Genomic DNA, 19,424 nt, shown 5'->3' with positions numbered 1-19,424 from the left:
AAAGGGTTTTTTACCATGCAAGGCTAAAGTTTGGTTTTCTTCCCTTTTTTTTATGGTTTTGGGGGGTTGGGGTTTTTTTTTTTTTGGGTTTTTGTTTTGGGTTTTTAAAGCTTTTTTCTTGTTTTTTTTGGGAAAATTTTTTTTTTTGGGGTTGAAGAGTTGGGTTTTTTTGCTTTTGGGGAGGGGAAGGGATTTTTTTTTGGTTAAAAATTTTATTTTCCCCAAAAAAGTTCAGTTTTCAAAATTTTTAAAAGAAAGGGAAGGGAAATTTTTGGGTTGGGTTTGTTTTGTTTTTTTGGTTTTTTTTTTTATTTTTTTTTTTTTTTAAATTTTTTTTTTTTTTTTTTTTTTTTTTTTTTTCCCTTTTTTAGGTAAAGGAAAGAGGGAATTGGAAAAAAATTTTTTTTTTTTTTTGGGTTTTTTTTGGGGTTTTTTTTGTTTTTGGGTTTTTTTTCTTTTGGGATTTTTCTTTTTTTTTTTTTTTTTTACTTTTTATTTTTCCCCGGGGGGGGGTTTTTTTAAAGGGGGGGGTGGGAAGAAAAGGGGGATTAAAGGGGAAAGATAGGGAAGGGGTTGGGGAGGATGGGCCTTTGGGGAAATTTCAATGGGGGGGGGGGGGGGGGGGGGGGGGGTTTGGGGAAGGGGGGGAAGGAGGGGGGGGGGGGGGAAAGGGGGGTGGGAGGGGGGGGGGTGAAGGGTTTGGGAGGGGGGAGGAACCCCCCGAGGCCCCCCCCCGGGGGGCCCCGGGGAAATTGGGGGGGGTTGGGGGGGTGGGGGGGGGGGGTGGGGGTTTGGGGGCCCGGGCCCGGGGGGGGGGGTGTTGGGGGGGGGGGGGGGGGGGGGGGGTGGCCCTGGGGCCCCGGCCCCCCCCTTTTTCTTTTTCCCTTTTCCTTCTCCCCCTTCCCGGTCCCTGCCCCGGCCGGCCCTTCCCCGACCTGGCCCGGGCTGCCCCGCCCCCCCCGCCGCCCCTCCGGCGCAGTCCGCCGCGCTGGGCTGGGCAGGCAGACAAAGGGCGGGGCGTCAGGGGCGGGGCCGGGCCGGGGGCGGGACCCTGGGCTAAGGGGCGGGGCCTGGGGGCTGCCTGGCCCGCCGCCTCCGGGCGGCCACCCGCCAGCGGCGGGGGTTTAAGAGTAGGGGAAGCAGCGGCCTAGTCCTGCTCCAGGGGCGCGGAGATTTCCCCGGGTGCCGGATTCGGCCCCGGGCCAATCGTGTTTTTATTTTCCATTTTTCCCCCTCCAGATTTTTTAGCCCGCGGTGGGAAAAACCGAATTTACCCGGGGGTGGAGGGGGAGTATTTGTTGGGGGTGGGGGCCCTGGGGGTGGGGAGGAGACGGTCCATGGGGGAGGGCGGTCCGGTTTCCAGTGAGAAGACCGGGAAGGGGGAGCGTTTTGGCGGGGGGTAGGTGCACCCGTGCCTGGGGCAATGGGGAGGGCCGGGGACCGGAGGTGGAAAGGGGGGGGAAGGGGGACGAAACAAGAAAGGCTAGGTTTGGGTGGTTTAGGGGAAAGTTTGGAGCTGGGGCCTAGGGGAATTTATTGTTCGGGGGGGGAAACTGAGGCGCAAGGGATGGAGCGCCTTGTCCAGAGTCAGGGACCTGATTCAGAATCAGAACTCGGACCCTCCGCCCCAAAGCCCCGCGCACTGCGTCACCTGAATAGATCGGGGGAGGGAGGAGCCGAGAAGGGGCTGTGAGGGGGAGGAAAGAGACTGGGCGGGGCTGAGCAGAAAGGGGGGGGGCAGACTATGGGCCGGAAGCTGGAGGTTCGGAGTGAGGAGGCCCTGGACCACCAGGGACAGGAAGTGGGCACGGGTCGCTGGGTGGCGCCAGACCCTTCCACGGGAAGGTTTCTGGCGCAGGAGGCCGAGCTTCGGGGCTCCCGAGGGCAGCCGCTTCCCAAGAATGGCCCCAGTATTGGGAGCCTTTCCCGGGGAGGGGGCCGTGACCACGTGACCACGGAGAGGGAGCTTTTCCTGCAGGAGGGACAGCTCCAGAGGGAACTCGGGACCCTCCGCCCTCCCGGAAGGACCGGGGTGAGATGGTCCCCACGGCATGGGGGCCCAGGAAGGAGGCCTTCCTTCCCTAGGGTGGAGCCTCTCAGCTGGGGGGGCGGGGCTTAAGGAAGGATTTAGGAATGAAATGAGCCCTTGCCTGAGAAGGGGTCCCTTGGCTTCCCCACCTGGGACCGGGCGTCTCTGCTGGGGTCTGGGCCCGGGCCAGCAGGGGGCGGCCCCTGAGCTGCACAGGCTGCATCCTCTCCAGCTTCCCCTCAGCCCGGCCCTCAGTGGGCGAGCCTCCCTGGCCTGCGCGGGTCTCCCGGAGCCGGCCCTGCCCCAGCCGGAGCATCCTGGCCGAAATCACCCCGGCCGTCCCGAGCAGGGTGGGCTCTGCCCTTGCCTCTGACCCGGTTCTTTGGGAGGGCGGCCGCCGGCCTTCCTCAGCCTCCAGGGGGCTAGGGATCTGCGGCCTCTTGGAGCCCCCGGGGGCCCCTGCCCCGCCCTCGGAGATTCCCCTCTGACCCCGGGACCCCGCACCTCCTGGTCCGTGCACACACACGCACACACACGCACACGCACACACAGGTGTCAGGAGGCTGCCACCTGCAGACCAGTCCCTGGGAGCTGACCCCCGGCGCCCCCTGCCCCCTCCCCGGGCTCACCCGTAGGGCCAGGGCGTCCTTGCAGTGCAGGCTGATGCCGCATTCATCCGTGATCTCCGAGAGGTCCTCATCCTCAAACTCCTCTAGGCTGATGTCGTGCGTGAGCCTGGCAGAGACAAGGACCGGCATGACTTGGGGAGGGGGCGGGGCGGCGGAGCCCTGCGCGTGGGGGTGGGGCTTGTCCCTTCGGAAGGAGGCTGGGCCTGGGCCTCTGCGGAGGCTGTGGGAGGCCTGCGGGCGGCTGCTCCCAGAAGAGAGCCGGCTTTCGGAGCCTGCCCGGCGGGAGGCGAGGGGGTCCCTCCAGCTCCTCCCTCCTTAGCCGGGCTCCCAAAGAGGGGTCCGGAGCCCGGAAGAGACCCCGGGAAGAGGCGCCTGCCGGGCTAAGGTGAGGAATCGGGGCCCAGCCCGAGGCCTCCTGTGGGCCGGATGGTGCCTGCGCCCCGTGGCGGGAGGGGTGGGGGTCACCGGGAAAGACTGCCTGGCTCACAGAACTCTGCCCCCCCCACATCACCCCCTGGCTGCCGGATGAAAATGACCAGACCCCTGCTGGCCAAGAAGGCGCCGCCTCTCCCCGACGTCAGGGTCCAGACTTTCCCCGGACCCTCCCGAGTCCCTGGGATGGAGGGGGAAGAGAAAGTCCGGACTGATCCCACGGCTTGAGGCAGTCTGGTCTTAGTGCCCCGTCCCCCGTCGGACCCTTCCCCTCACAAGTATGGAGAACAAAAGAGCAACTTCCGGGGGGCCAAGAAGCCTTCAGGAAGGAGCCCCCGAGGCCGCCCTTCTTCCCCAGAGGAACAGGGGACCAATTTATGGACTCTGGGGTGGCTCCAACGGGCGGAGGCGGGTGGAAGCCTCCCCTGGGCACCCGGGGCCCATCACATCCGCCCCCAAATGCAGGCGATTCTGTGGTGCCAGCCACGCCCGGCCCAGTCTGTGCCCGGACCCCCAAGCCCCTCAGACCGGCGGCTTTCAGCCTGGAAGCCTGCTGGGAGGGCAGGGCAGGAGCCAGGGCAAGGGGTTGGAGGGTCCTTTCGGACCTGCTCCAACTCTAACATCTAACCGGGGGGCCACGAAGTCGGGGAGACCCGCTCTGTCAAGGTCACGAAGGGGATCCTGGGAGATCCCGGACCGGGACCCTGAAGGTCATCCAGTCAGAGCTCACTTTATATTTGGGAAACCCAGGACCTAGAGGAGGGAGGGTGGCCAAGGTCACCCAAGGATTGCCAGCAGACCCCGGGCCGACCCCTCCCCTGCCCTCCCCTCCCCTTCCCCGGCTCCCTACCAGCGTTCCCACTGATCTTCCACCCAGCTGTTATTGTCTGGGCTCGACTCCATCTCCATCACCAGAGGCATGGGGAGGCCTCCCCGTCCCGGGGGCTTGGGGGGCACGGGACAGTGTCCTCATGCCCGGAGGGAGGGGGGCGCCGAGGGGCAGAGCTGGAGGTCGGAGCAGGGCCTGGGCCTCCCCCCTCCCCCCGCGGTCCGGCCAGCGCCGCTCACCGCTCTCCGCAGAGCTACGGGGAGCTCATGAAAAATGAATGGGCCCAGCGCGCGGCGGCGGCGGCTGTGTCTGCCTCGGCCCGGCTCCTGCCCTCTGAGGAGGCTGCGGATCCCTCCCCCTGGGCCTCCGCATCCTCGCCCTCCCCCCCCACCGGAGTCAGGTTACTTCGATCGATGCCACCGGCTCCACCTGTCCTTCCTCTGCCCCTCGGGGGCCGGGGCCCCGCCTTCCCCTCCCCACAGGGCAGAGACCGGCCCCCTCCCCCAGCCCCAACTTCTCTCTAAAGGACCGGAGCCGATGTCTCCGCGATGGTCCCCCCCTCTCCCTCCTCTCTCCCCGTCAGGGGCCTCCGGGCTGACGCAGTCACAAACGGCTCCCCAAGCTTTCCCGCGGAGCTCTCCTCTGCCGCTGTAGGAGAGCCCCCCGCCGCGCTCCCCCCGCAGGCGCCCAGCCGCTCCTCTCCTCCCGTAAGAGGCAGCATAGTGGGGAGCGAGGGCCGGGGTCGGAGGCCATGGCTCCAGGGAGCGGGGCAGCCGCCGGGGCTTCACAAATCCGTCCTCCCCGGCCGGCCCCACTCTCAGACTGGCACAAGCAAAGGGCAGGAGCCAGTGACCGAGCCTCAGCTTCCTCCCTCCGGAAAATGGGAGTGACCGTCCCTCCGGACCGCTCCCCAAGGGGATCGTGCGGAAAGTCCTTGGGAACATCGGTGCGCGGGGGGTGCTGGGATTGCATGCCCTCGCCCTGTGGGTCTGGGCGGACCCCGCAGCCCAGGGAGGGAGGGCAAATGCAAGCCCGGTGGGAGGAGAGCGGGACTTGGGGCAGTCGCGGGTCCGGGGGCTCCCGTTTCCTCATCTCCAAAGCAAGGGGACTGACTGGCTGCTGTCCGAGCTCTCTCTGGTTCTGAATTCTAGGATTAAGCAGCCCAAGATGGGTTCCCACCCTCCACAACGCAGCAGGTGGGACAAATCATCCTAGGGAGGAGGGACAAGGTGATGGAGTTTGGATTTAGACCCACTGAGGGGTTGGGGCAGCTGTTTCCACCATGTCTCCCAATGCCAGCGGAGCTCCCCAGCCAGCATCTCTTCCCCCTTTGCCTCTGCCCTGTATATATTTTGAAGAGTCACAGTTGTTTACATGTTCTCTCTCCTCCCAAACTCTGAGTATTTTGAGGGAGGGACTGTATTTTTTGTCTATTTCCAACACAGCACAGTGCTAGGCACAGAGCAAGCCTTTACTACATCATCACTCAATAACCATTGAGTTGCCCGGGGATCAAGCTGACATTTTGTAGTCCCAAAGTATCAAATGGCTCCTTTGCAAATAGGGAAAGAATGGCTTTCTAGCCCCTTGAAGGGCCTAGCTGTGGTAGCCCTGGGAGAAACAGGAGTGCTCTCTGATGCTTCCTTGACCTCCATTGTCACACTTTCCTCATATAATAGCTAGCATTTATATAGTGCTTTTAAAGTTTAAAGACCTTGTGAAAAGTCTACTATGATCTTCAATTTACAGATGAGGAAACTGAGGCAAAAGTTAAATGACTTGATCAGGGTCATTCTTCTAGTGTATGAAGCAGGATTTGAACTCAGCTCTTTCTAACTCTATCCATTGCTCCAGTTTGTTGCCATGTTAGACACATACTTGGAGAACATCAACAACAGATGTCACAACAAACTCAGCGAGTCATGCATGAGGGTTTAGCTGTAATTAGGGTTGTATGAAAACATGGAGTTGCCAGAGGCTCACAGAACCCCAGAATCTAAGGGACTTCCAACCTCCGAGTGATCGTGCTCAACCAGGAGCAGAAAAGAACCCTCTTTTTAGCATGAAAGACAAAGGGTCAGTGACCTCTGATGAGGAGAATCTCCATCCAAGGCAGCCCTTTCCATATCTGGAGGAAGTTTGGCTCTCCTACCATCTCGATTGGCCTTTGACCCATTGCTCCTTCAAGCTGAGCAGAACTAAGCTAATTTTGATTCAGCCTTTCAGATACCTAAAGACAGCACTCATATGCCCTTCACAACCAAACCTCTTCTCTAAATGGACTGTTCTCAATTCCTTCAATCAATTCCCATAATTGGGTTAGCCTTTTTCTGTCCTATCACCTTCCTCTGAATGATCTCCAGCCTCTGGTGACCATACCAGACCATACCATACCCCCATATTACTCCAGAAGTGATCTGAGCAGAACATAGTACAACAGGATTCTCATTCACTTCCCTTAATCTGAACTAACAAGAGATTAAAATCAAATTGGCTTCTTTGGCTGTATGGCAGATCTTACAGTTTAAAATTAAAAAACAACAGATCTTTATAGAGAAACTGTTACCTAGCACCATCTCCCTCATTTTTTTCTTGTGATGATTTTTTTTTTTGCATCCTCCCAAATATAATAATATAGAAGCGTATCCCTGTTACATCTCATCTTTTATTTGGCTCAATGTCCTATCGTGATTTTTTTTTTTTTTTTTTTGGATCCTGATTCTGTCATCAAGTGTTAGCTGCTTCTCCCAGCTTTGTGCTGTCTGCAGATTTCACGAGCACACCATCTTTAGTAATTACCCAAAATGTTAGACAGTTCAGCACTAAGGACAGCTCCCCAGGGCACTCCATCAGAGACCTTGCTAGTGGACATCAACCACTGGAGACGAAGCTCTGGGTCTGACCACTCAACTGGCTGCTAATTCACTTAGCCATATTGTTTACCCCACACCCCTCCATCTCTGCCACAAGAATAGCACAGGAGGCTGGCCAGTGCATTACTAAAAGCTAAGTCAACTCTCTGAATAACATTCCACTTTTCTACTAGTCTAGTAACCTTATCAAAAAGGAAAATTAGATTAGTCTGGCATAACCTGTTCTCTTTGCTTCTTAATGTTTAATGAATACTTTCTGCTTTCAATATCCCAGCCGCTTCACAAATAATTCCCTCCCCCAAAGAATCCTCACAATAAAGAGAAAGAATGAGTCACAATACAGCACCCACATCTGATAGCGTGCACAACATTCAGAGCAGTTGTAATTCCTGACCCCAAAAAGAAGGGACATGTAATTCATCCCCTGACCTCAGAAACAAGACTGGATGGCCACTGCCCTGAAACTGAAGTCTGACGGTTTTTAGATTTTGCTTCCAATTGAAGCCAGCAAACATTTTTAAGCACCAGATATGTTGTATCCATTGCATTGGATATAGGATGTGTCTGTCATGGACTTCTTTGTGACATATACTCAATAATGGGTTGCGGTATCAAAGGATATGAATAGTTAAATCACTTTTCTCCCATAGTTCCAAAATGTTTTTTCCAATGCAGTTTCATGCCTGTCTAGCCACAGTCCTTCCAACATTGACTTATTTCCATCTCTTATATTTGTCAATTTGAAGGATTTGAATTCTCATCTATATTTCTCTTCTTTTTAGTGACCTGGAACATGTTTTCATATAGCTGTGGAGAGCCACCCCCTTTTTTGTACTGTGCAATCATATCCTTTGACCACTTAATCATCAAAAAATAGCTTTTAGATATCGCATTTGATAAAGTTGGTCAAGACTGTATGAATAATCACCGCTCCCATTTCTAGAGTTCTGCTCTTTTTTATGTTATAGAATTTCCCCCAGAATCAAGGTCAAGCTCATTGGTCTATGGATTGCAAGTTCAATTATTTTCTTCTGCTTAAAAATCAATATCTTGTCCTTTTCCAATCTTAGAGTTCCTCTTCCCTTATCCATAAAATTAAAATGATCAGAGATAGTGGCTCAGTTGTATTAGCTATTTTTCATCTGCCCTTCCTTCGTTTTTGGATTCATCAAAGGCAGCTAGATGTTTCCTTGCCATTTTCTTATCTTGGGTATTAACTTCTTATCAGCTTTGTTCAATCCTTGTCAAGTCCAAACAAACACTCTGACCAAGAACAAAGAAATCAAATATGAGTTGAGTAGCTGTGACTATCTATTAGCATTGCCCCAATATGGTGCCGGTCTTATCTCTTCTTTGCTTTTCCACCTCTCTCCAAGCTGTCATCCTTGTCATCAGTTTATCTCAACAGCCTCAGCTCCTTCTGAGATTTTGCACTATTTTGACAAGACTAGTTCTCTTTTTGTAGTTTCTTTTGTTACTTGTTTTTGCTTTTTTCTTACATGTCTTTTAAAACCGTGTTTCCCAAGCAATTCTTTCTCCTCATTACAATTATTTTTCTTGGTGTCGTCAAGAATTTCATTATTTTAAAAAAAGTTTTATTTTATTATTTTTATTTCAGAATTTTATTTGTGAGAGCTTTTCTTCTTTTCCAAGTTGAATTCCAAAGATCCCCAGCTATTCTTTTTCTAACCTTTTGAAATCTGCTTTCCCCAAATCTAAACTTCATGTCAAATTCTTCCTGCCTTGGTTCTTCTTTATCAAATGCTAAGATGGATCAGTCAATTCTTCCCAATTGGCCACTTCTCATCACTGTTAATGCAGTAACTCTGCCTTGTTGATGAGAATCACATTCAGAATAGAACTTTCTCCGCTGTTGGTTCCAACTCCTTTTGAAGGATGAATTTATTAAAAGAAGCCAAAAAGTTAGCTGTGCCGCTTTGGGCAGAGGGAACTCTGTAGATGTCTGTTATTTGTAGTCATCCACTGCTACAGTTCCATGCTTCCATACCAGGCTTGTGACTTGATTTTCAAATGCATCATTTAATTTTCTTTCCATTCATGTGCTTCTCTTTCTATCTCTGTGGATGCTCTTTCAAATACTTGCCATCATACGTACACCCCCTAATCCCTAGATGTTCTCCTATGAGGATGTCATTAGATTCAATTTACAACAACTTCTTACACACACACACACACACCCTATTCAGCTTTTAAGTAAGGTGTATCCTTCCAGAAGCATAGCACATATACTTAGGTTATCAGAATGTGAACCACTTCTCTACTGAGCCTTGAGTGTTATTCTACCAAATCTCAATGATATCTTTGAGGTCAGATTTGCTTTCTAGCTCTAGGTTCTCCAGTTCAGTTTGCTTTTTATCCGTTCTTTGTACAAATGTACACAAACATCTGAGGTCGTTTTATTGATAGCTTTTTTCTTGGGTTTGATAGTCTAAGAATATCTGGCTGTCTTGATTCATTCTGTGGTATCTAGCATGGCAGCCACACATAGGTGATTAGCTCCTTTGTTTTCTCTTGCAATTTTGGATGAATGAAAAATGAAGCATTTATTAAGCATTTACTATGTGCCAGATAGTGTGCTGAACACTGGAAATCCAGATTTAAAAATGAGATAGTCCTACCCTTAAGAAGCTTACATTTTAATACAGGAAGACCATATATGTATATGGTTATGTGTATATATGGGTGTGTTTAAGTTGTGTGTGTGTGTATATATATGTATGTATGTATGTATGTATGACTGTTGGTCAGGGAAGGGAGTTTTGATCTGGTGAGTTACAAGAATTGATGAATAGAAAAATGCCCCTTTGGAGACATAACAGTAATAAAGTGCCTAGAACTTTAGGCCTAGAACAAGTGCCTAGACCAAGAAGAAGAAGGAGGGGTGGTACTATTGGCAGTGTGACTTAATGGGATAGTAAGCTTCATCTGGTCGAGGACCCACTGGATGGAATGAGCCAGGTAATCTTGTATTTTCCCAATCAATATGGCTTGGGCTCTGGGAGATGTGCAAAACTCCAGCAGATGTCTCTTCGTGAGGTCTTGTTAGATGAACTCCCTTCCCGGACCGAAATCTGCCATTCCTCTATTTTGAGCTGTCATCCAAAAATCCGATCCAATTCTCAGCTGCCATCTTAAACAGCTGTTCCTTTGCCATGCTGCCTTTCTCTTCGGGAGCTTTTTGCCTTCAATCACTGACGATAATGACAAAACATCATCTCCATTGCTAAGGTCTTCAGTTTCTTGCCCATCATTTTTTAGCAGTGTTTTCTAGATGCTTCCCGACAGTGTCATTTGTATCCTCATGAGCCACTAGCAGAGCATAGTGGGCATTGGTTTAACAAGTCCTGGGAGAGTCTGCTTAGATCTTCACTCCCTCAATTAGGAAGCAACAGGGTTGGACTCAGATCTGGACTCTGGTCAGTTCAAATCGGCTGTCCAGAGCTGATGGTTAAATTTCTGGTGGGAGTGGTTACCCCTCCAAAACAGCATCAGATGTTCCAAACCAGCATTTGATTTGTTGATTGTTGACTTAATTAGTGGAGAAAATGTTAATAATGCAGATTAAAAATGTGTCATGGGTATGTTGAGACTTCGTTGTTAAATATTTGTAAGCCAGCACCCTACGGATTGGATGAAGTACCTCCTGCAGCTTTTCCAAGGCTACATCTTATGGTGTGCTTACAGTCTGTATCATAATTGAGAAACAACTTATAAGCCTCTTTCTTATCCATGGATGAGCTATTTTCCCATATAAATGAGGTGGGGTTTTTTGTTTTTGTTTTTGCTGAAGCAATTGGGATTAAGTGACTTGAACAGGGTCACGCAGCTAGGAAGTATTAAGTGTCTGAGATCAGATTTGAACTCAGGTCCTTCTGACTTCAGGGCCGGTGCTCTATCCACTGCGCCACCAAGCTGCCCTATAATTGAGTTATTTTTTAAAATAATTGAAAATTAACCCCTTTGAATACCAGAATGTTTTGGATGACAATTTTTAAAATGCATTAGATATATTCTCTCCCTTCTTAAATAGAGCAGCATGAACACCACATTTTTTGCTTAATGCCTCAGGATCATCACTGTGCATATTAATTGTCTTGGGTTTTAACATCCAGATACTCTCAGGACCTCTAGGATACATGGGATTGTTTGTTCCTGAGCTGAAGAGGCCGAGATTACAGTGGGGTTTTTATATATAGAATCTCAGAACCAGAAAAGTCAAAAGCGCATCCAATCAAGTATTTCTTTTGTAATATCCAGCCTCCCACTTGAAACCCTCCACTGACGGGGAACTCACTTCTTCTAGAGGAAGCCCATCCTTTGGGGCAGCTCTCATTAGTCGACAATTTCCACATATTGCCCCTTTACCTGGCTTTAGATTTCTTGGATTCTTTCCTAAAACAAACAGCTTTTCCGAGAATTTGAAGCTAGCTATCCTATCCCCTTGCCCCCACTCCAGTTTTTCTTTCCTCAGACTAAAAACATTCCTGAATCCTTCATGGATTTGGCCTGATCTCGGTCATCCAGCATCCCTGCTGCCTTCTATATTTTCTCCAGCTCATATCTTTTTCTTTTCTTTTTTTAAATCATTATCTTTCTCAAATCTTGTCTCATTTTTTTTTTTTTTTTTGTGGGAACAAAAACAGAAAACAAAGCAGGTGGCCATCAATTGAGAAAGAGCTAATCAGGTCACGGTATGAGAATATTATGGAAAACTATTGTAATGTCAGAAATAACATGAGGGGCAGCTCTGTGCCGTGGAGGCAGTGAGGTAGGATAGAGCCCAGTCCTGGAGTCAGGAGGACTTGAGTTTGAATGTGGTCCAATCATTTGACACTTACTAGCTGTGTGACTTTGGGCAAGTCCCTTACCCAGATTGTCTTGGAGGGGAAAAGAAATAATGATTAGGAAGAATTCAGAGAACCCATGGGCAGATGGATCTGAATGGATCCCAAGCAAAGAAAGCAGCCCTCAGGAAGAGTGTGCAGTGAAAGCCTTGCTCAAAGACGGGAGGACGCAGATTCACTGCAGTGACCCGTCTTAGCTCCTGAAGAGGATGACATGCATTTCCCTTTCCTTAAGAGAGGTGGGGATCTCCAGGTGCTGAATGGTGCACACACAGTGGAAGATGGGCATTCTGTTTCCTTTCTAAGACAGATTTTGAGGGGTGCTGGGGGAGGTGTGAAAAATTGAGCAGTGACCTTTTTGTAGAGACCTATGATTTCATGGCTCCCTGAAACTCCAAGAGGAATCTCCCCTACCCCTTCCCCCCTGCTCCCCGCCCCACTTGCCCCTACAGGTGCAGGTCAGCCACTGTCTTGTGGTTTATGGCCTCAGACAGATTATGACATGCCCCAAGTAAGAGCATGGGGAGAATGAGCCAGCTCTTCCTGTCCCCAAGCTTGGTTCTCTGTCTGCTACACCATACCGCCTCACTGGTGGGGACCACGTGACCAGCAAAAGGCATCAGTTTAGCTTTTTTTTCCTTAATGAAAAAAAAAATAGAAAAAATGAGGTAAACTAGCACCCAGAACCGAACACAGTATTTCATATGTGGTCTGACTGGTACAGAGCATACTGGGACTATGGGCTCCTCAAATCCAACCTCAAGCAACTCCTATCTGTGTCATCCTGTGAAAGTCATTTAACTTTTTTCTGCCTCAGTTTCCTCATCTGTAAAATGGGGGTCATCATAGTATCCACCTCCTGGGATTGTTTTGAAGGAAAAAAATGAGACAATATCTCTAAAGAGCCTTAGTCCCCTTTATGAGTTACAGCTATTGTGCCTTCTCCTCCTCCTAAATGGCAGCTCTCTAGCATGCAGGGTAAGCTGCCGTAGCTCTTTGGGTTCCCGTGTTAGTTTTTGTGGGTTTTCCGAGTTTGTCTGCCTGCCTTCTCCCCCATTAGCAGTTGCTTCTCCTTGCTGCCAGGATGCCCGTCTCTCCTCGTTTCCCGCTTCCGAGTTGCTGAGGTTTGGGAAACCAAATGACTACCCTTGTCTACAATAATAGTCAAGGGGCCAGGTAGATGGTGCAGTGGATCGAGAGCCAGGCTTCGAGTCTAGATCTGCTTTCCTTCCCTTGATAGCAGGAGAAGTCTCAGGGATCCTCCAGCCCAAACCCAGGAAACTGGAATCTCCTAATCTCCTCCACAAGTGGTCATCCAGCCTCTTTTGGGGGCACCAGGTGGTGGGGAGCTCACCATCTCTTGAGGTGGTCCACTCCATTTCGGGGGAGATCCCCTGATTAAGAAGGTTTGTGGTATCCAGAGCCAAAGCTTGCCCCTCTCTAACTTCTGATCACTGTTCCTGCCCTTCCTTTCAGGGCCAGGCCCACCGAGGTCGAGGAGTTTTCCGAAGTCACATAAGGATGCTCTCCAGGCTTTAAAGAGCAGAATAGCTCCTCTGACTCTCCTGATGGCATTTATTCCGCTGGGAGGCTGCCTTCTATGGTGGTTGCTTCCCTCAGGAAGGAACCCAGGCTCCTTTGCTCCCAGAGGTGGAGACATGACAAAGTAGGGGAATGGAAAGAGGAGGGAAAGGAGCCAAGATAAGCTCTCACTGTTCCTGCAGCCTCAGTCATGAGTAGGAGCCCAGAGCTTGCCTGGCTTGGTCTCTAGGATACAGAGGGGAGACCATGTGGAAGAGAAAGACCTCAGCATCCTGGCCTTCAGGGTCTTCACAATTTGGTACCAACTTGCCTGCTCCGCCTCATCTCCCCGAGCTCTCCTGGAGATTTGCTCACACTGAAGCTTCCCCAAACCCTCCCAGCCTCTGCTTGCACCAGGCTAGCTCCCCCATTCCCAGCCTCTGTATGCACTAGGTTAGCTCCCACTTTTCCAGCCTCTGCTTGCACCAGGCTAGCTCCCCCATTCCCAGCCTCTGTATACAACAGGCTAGCTCCTACCTTCCCAGCCTCTGCTTGCACCAGGCTAGCTCCCACCTTCCCAGACTCTGTATGCATTGGGCTAGCTCCCACCTCATCATCTTTGCTCATCCTCTACCCCCTGCCAAGAACACCTTCTCTCCTCTCCAAAGTCTGCCCCTTCCTTGGGGGCCGACAGACCCTAGATCCTTCTGAAAGCCCCTCCCCCCATTATGATGAGCAGGAGGAACTCGTCCATGTTTTACCTACAAGTGTGCTTATAGTCCAGACCCCACGACCTCCTCAAAGGGAGGCAACGTGGCAATAGCAGAGAGCAGTGGCCCCTCGCCTCTGCCCCTGGGCAGGTGATTCCTTTCCCTGACCCCTGAGGGTTGTGGCCCTCAGTTTTTTAAATGAGCATTGGATTGAATCTTTTATTTTACTGCCTGGAAGGGACCTCAGAGAGCATCTTGTCAATGGTCTCTTCTTACAGATGAGTCAACTGAGGTATGGGAAGGTTAAGTCCCTTGTACAAAGACAGTCTAACATTCTGGGATTCAATTTATCATCCAATAAACTTATGTCCAACCAAAGCGATAGTCTGGGTACTTGGAAGTGGGGTATCGGTATCACTGGTTCTGGTTGGAGGCAGAGCAAGTCATTTTGCCCTTTGTATGGTTTGGAAATTGGGCCCCCAGGGTGGTCTTGTCCTTCTGGTGGCAAGGTATTTTGAGTGGGAAGATCTTAGTTCAAATCTCTCAATTTACCAAATGGGGAAACTGAGGTCCGGAGAAAAGAAATGATTTGTCTGTGTCATACAAATAGTAAAGTAGAGCAGTGAAGATTTGAACTCAGGACCTCTGGTTTCAAATCCAATAGTCTATTCTGTTTCCTTTGATCCTTACCTGGCAATCCAAACTTTAAAATGCCCTAAGACTTTTGGGACACCCTGTATTAACTAGAGTGGGGAGGGGTTAGAAGAGTGAACAGGCCTCTCGGTCACCACCTAAATTCAGACCTTCACCACCTTTTGCTTGCTCTATTGCAATGGCCTCTAATTGGCCGGCCTGCCTCCAATTCTAATTTTCTAATTCCTCCCCCTCCAACCCGTTCTTCCTTCAGCTTCTAAGGTGCCATTTTCCTGGGTCTGACCACGTTGCCCCTCCCACTTAATAACTTTTGAGGACAAAAAATCATCTGTGGCCCAGAATCTTTCCCAACTTGGTCCCACCCATCTCTGCAGCCTCCTTCTAGTCCTCGCACCCTCCCCACTCTCTCTGCCACTGACCTACTTGTAATTCCCCAACCCGTCCCTCCGTCAGACGTGCCCGTGCCTTTGCACCCAAAGATTTTCCCTGTTCGGTTCTGGGGAGCGTCCCTGGCTTCCTCCAGCACAGACCCCCCTCCTGTAGGAGTCCCATCCCACCCCCCAGCTCCCAATGCTTCCCGGTGACTCACAAGGACTCCCCCTCCCCCCCCCTCTGTTCCTCGGATTTTATCCCTGTCTGAGTCTCTAAATATAGACATCTATCTGTCGAGACTCTCCCCATCCTTCCATCTCCACCCTGGCCCTATCAAGTCATCTACAGATCAATTTTGTGGGGGAGGGGCCTGTTTTTGCCATTCTGTGGATCACCTGTGGTTAGCAAGCCGCCTGGAACACAGTGAGAGCATTATTGGTGCTCTGACTGGGAACCAGTGAGAGCTTTATCGGTGCTCTGACTGGGAACACAGTGAGAGCTTTATTGATATTCTGACTTCCCATTTTCCCTTTTTGAAGATCTTTTCAGCCCTTCTTTCTACTGGGTTCCAGTTCCCATCTCCCCTCTCCCCTAACTCCTCCAGGGGTTCAGTCGGACCTTTATAAAGGAAGGTCTCCCCAGTTCTGGACCTCTTGGGCTCTCCAGCTTTCATCTTTTTCCCCCGAGACAATTGGGGTTAAGTGATTTGCCCAGGGTCACATAGCTTGGAAGTGTTAAATGTCTGAGGTCAGATTTGAATTCAGAACTTGCTGACTTCAGGGCTGGTGCTCTATCCACTGCGCCCCCTAGCTGCCCCTCACTCTCCAGCTTTGAAAAGGGAAGCTCCTCTATATTGTCCCCTCCAGTGTTTTAAGAGGTGCTCTTAACTCCCTAAGTACGGGGAGTTTCTCCCCCTTGCTTCTCCCTCCTGACCCTTACACCCAGACCTTCCCACAATGATTTTCTCTCCTCTCCTCTCCCCTCCCCAATCCTGGCCATGCCATGGATGTGGAGCGAGCCCTACGCTGTAGCATCATGGGAAACTCTAGGCTCTTCCACTAACTTGCTGTTCGACGTTGGCAACTCAATGAGCCTTTGTTTCTCTATCTGTAAAATGGGAAGATTAAGTCAGATGACTGTTCTAGAGCCCTCCAATGCTCTGACATTCTCTAATACACTGGGCAGGAGACTGGGTTCCAAATCTAAATCTGCCACCCACCAGCAATATTGGGGCAACATCATTTAAAAGAGCAACCCAATTCAATATTTCTCTAAGTCTATTTCTAGGGAGCAAATGCAAGTGCTAGTCCCATTTTACAGATGAGGAAAGAGGCTCAGAAAGCCCACCGGTCCCGGGTCGGGCCGGTAGTTGGTGCAGCTGGAATCTGCCCCCAGATCTCCGGCACGAGGCCATGAAGTCTTAACTTGAGGCCCAAGTTCCTCGAAGGGAAACAGGGTGACACTATTTGCTCCCGCTGCCTCCCAGAGCTCAGGAGGAGCCTGGAGAGCCCGGGGTGAGGCGCTGGGATTAGCCGCTCTGCCCACGGGGATGAAGAAGGGGGAGGAGAAGAAGCTGAGAGGATTTGGGGAGGGAGGGAGGCCCAGGGCGGCTGGGGCTTTAAAGCCAGGAACTTCTTTCTGGGTCCCCGTGGGATGGGCGGCCTCCCTTCCAGCCCCCAGGCCGGCAGCTGCCTTGGGGGGGGGGGGCTCTCTGTGGGGATGACCTCAGGCTCATTAGTGAGCGCTCCTCCTCTCCGAGCGGCTCAGGTGCGGAGCCGCCCCCTTCAAGTCTCCAGGGCCCCAGTGGCTGGAAGGCGCCATTAGTGACCCTCGGGGGCCTCAGTCCCCGGCACGTGCTGGCGGGAGGAGGCGGAGGCAGACGCAGGAACCTTCGGCACCGGGCCCAGACTGCGGGGGGGGGGGGGGGGGGGGGGGGGGGGGGGGGGGGGGGGTGTCCTGGGAGAAGGGAGGGATTGTCAGCAGGAGAAAGAACAATGGTGTTTATCTGAACCTCCCTCTCCGAGGATCTCTAAGCACTTGGTAGACGCGCTGCTCGCCCTCACAACTCCTGGGGTTGGGAGCGGGGGAGCAATGACATAATTCGGTGCCTGGGATTCACACCTCCCGCTTCTCCGAACCCACGCACGTCTCCCAGCCCCGGGGGGGGGGGGGCGGCCAGAATCCGCTCCGGGGCAGGCGCAGGGGGAGGCGAGGTCCGGGTCCTTCCCAAAGCTGAGCCGCGAGATCTGGGAAAACGCGGCCCCTCGGATGTGGAGCGACCTCCCAGGGCTGCTTGGAGCCGCCCGCTGGGGACAAGGAAGGCGGCCTCTCCCCGCGTCCCTCGGCGGTCCCCCCGAGGCGGGAGAGGGCTCCGAGTCTGGCGCCAAGGCCACCCGGAAAGGGCAAAGGCCGCCTGCCGCCTTGCCGGGGCCGCCTCCCCGCCCGGCGCTCGGGCCCTCCCCTTCCTGGGAGCCTGTGACCCTTTGGGAGGTGGGGGCCTCCCGAGCGGGAGCGGGGAGTCGGCGAGGCCTGCCGGGGTCCGGGTGTCCCTTGGAGGAGGATGGGGGACGGGTTTTTGGGGGGAGGAAGGAGGGGGAAAGACTGTGGGGCCCTCCGGGGGGTGTTTCCCGAGGCCTCCTGTATTGTCAGGGGGTAATTCCCCCGGGGGGGAGAGCAGGAACGGGGGCCGGAGGTTTCGAGGGACAAGACCCCAAGTTTTGGCGTGGGGGGGGAGGGAGGTCCCGGGGCCCCGAGTCCCCGGCCCCGTTGGGGGCCCTGCCCCCGGCGAGACCTCCCCCGGGGGGAGGGGAGGGGCCCGGGCGGCCCGGGGGAGGGGGGCCCGCCCGCGCTCCGTCCGGCTTGGGGGAGGGGCCCGGCCCCGAGGGGAAAGGGCTGGGCGGGGGGAGGGGGGAGAAGGGGGGGGCCCGGTGGTTTACCTGAAATTGGGAGGCGCAGTTGGCCCCAGGAAGGGAGGGGGCGTGGAGGGGCCCGCCCCGGCGGTGCGTCCCCGCATTCCCTCCCGGCGCAGCCAGGCATCCGGCGGCGGAGCGAGTCAGGGAGGAGGAGGAGGAGGAGGAGGAGGAGGAGGAGGAGGAGGAGGAGGAGGAGGGGAACGAGGATGAGGAGGAGGAAGAAAAGGCGGAGGAGGAGGAAGAGGAGAAGGAGGAAGGGAAGAAGAGGGAGGAGGAGGAGGAGGGAGAGGAAGGGGAGGAGGGGAGGAGGAGGGCGAGAGGGAGGAAGAGGGGCAGGGGGAGGAGGGAGAGGAGAGGGGCGGAGATGTTGGGCCGGGCCCCAGACAGGGGGGAAGGGGGGGAGAGGGGGGGGCGCACCGGGGGGCGCGGCCCCACCCAGGCCCTTTCCCAGCGCCTGGGGCCGCGGGGACGGCGAGGCCGGGGGGGAAGGTCCCGCTGGGACACGGGGGAGGGACCGGGGAGGGGGGACAGGAACCGCCCCTCCCTCCCCTCCCTCCCCGGGGCCCAGCAGCGCCCCCTCCCGCCCCGCGCGCTCTCCAAGGTGCCGAAGCCGCCCGGTCACCGCCATCCTGCGCCCCGCCCCGGCGCACCCTCCCGGGGGTCCGGCCCCCCAGCTGCTTCCCCCCCGGCGGCCCCGGGGATGCGAGCCTGTTTTTGGGACCCCGCCCGGGCGGGTGGGAGAGCCCGGCGGCCCCCTGCCCGGCCTGGCTCGAGCCCGGGCGGAAGGGCATTTTCCGCGCTGGGGACAAAACTAGGGAGGGGGGAGAAGGTCGCGGGGAGTCCTGCCCCTCCACCACCTCCTCGGAAGCCTTGGAAAGGGCCTGGGGCACAAATCAGGCCCGCGGCCCCACCTCAAGAGATGGGGCCTGGGAGGGGAACGGGGAGGTCTCACAGTTGGGGGGGTCCGGGACACGATCCCAGTGCCTTCCACCCACGCCTGGGGCGCCCATCCCCGCCCGCATCAGCCCAGCCAGCCCCTTCGCTGCAGGGCACCCTTTTTTCCTTCCTGACTGTCCCTTTGGCCCAACAAGCCCCCTTTGGGGAGCCTGGGCTCTGCCTCCTGAACAGCCGCCCAATGATGTCCAGAGTTTTTCGGGCTCCAGGGCTCCCCTGCCTTTCAGCCACTCTTTGGAGCCCCCGCCCACACAGAGCCAAGGCTCCTTCCCGGCATCCCCACCTCTCCTCTCTCCAGGGACTGGCGCCTGATGTGGTTGGGGTCCCTGGAGCTCCTAAGCCCCTTGCGCTTGTAGGGGAACCACCAAAGGGTTTATGTGGATGCTGACACCTGTAACGGGCCGATAGGGTGTCCTGAGCCAGCATTACTTATCTGGGTCCCATCCCCCGCACACCTCAATTCCCCATGGCCCCAAAGTTTCTTGCTTTATTGGGGTGGAGTTGAAAGGTGCCCTAGAACTTCACCCCAAAGAGGTGCTGAATGCTGGGACCTGAACACTGGACTTGGTCGGATACGGGTTCAAATCTTTTGGGGCTCATTTCTATGGCCTCGGGCAAGCAGTGACATCTCAGGGGGTCTCGGT

Source organism: Sarcophilus harrisii, chromosome 6 (genome assembly GCF_902635505.1).
Source record: "Sarcophilus harrisii chromosome 6, mSarHar1.11, whole genome shotgun sequence".
Lineage (NCBI taxonomy): Eukaryota > Metazoa > Chordata > Mammalia > Dasyuromorphia > Dasyuridae > Sarcophilus > Sarcophilus harrisii.
This window is presented reverse-complemented; position numbering follows the sequence as displayed.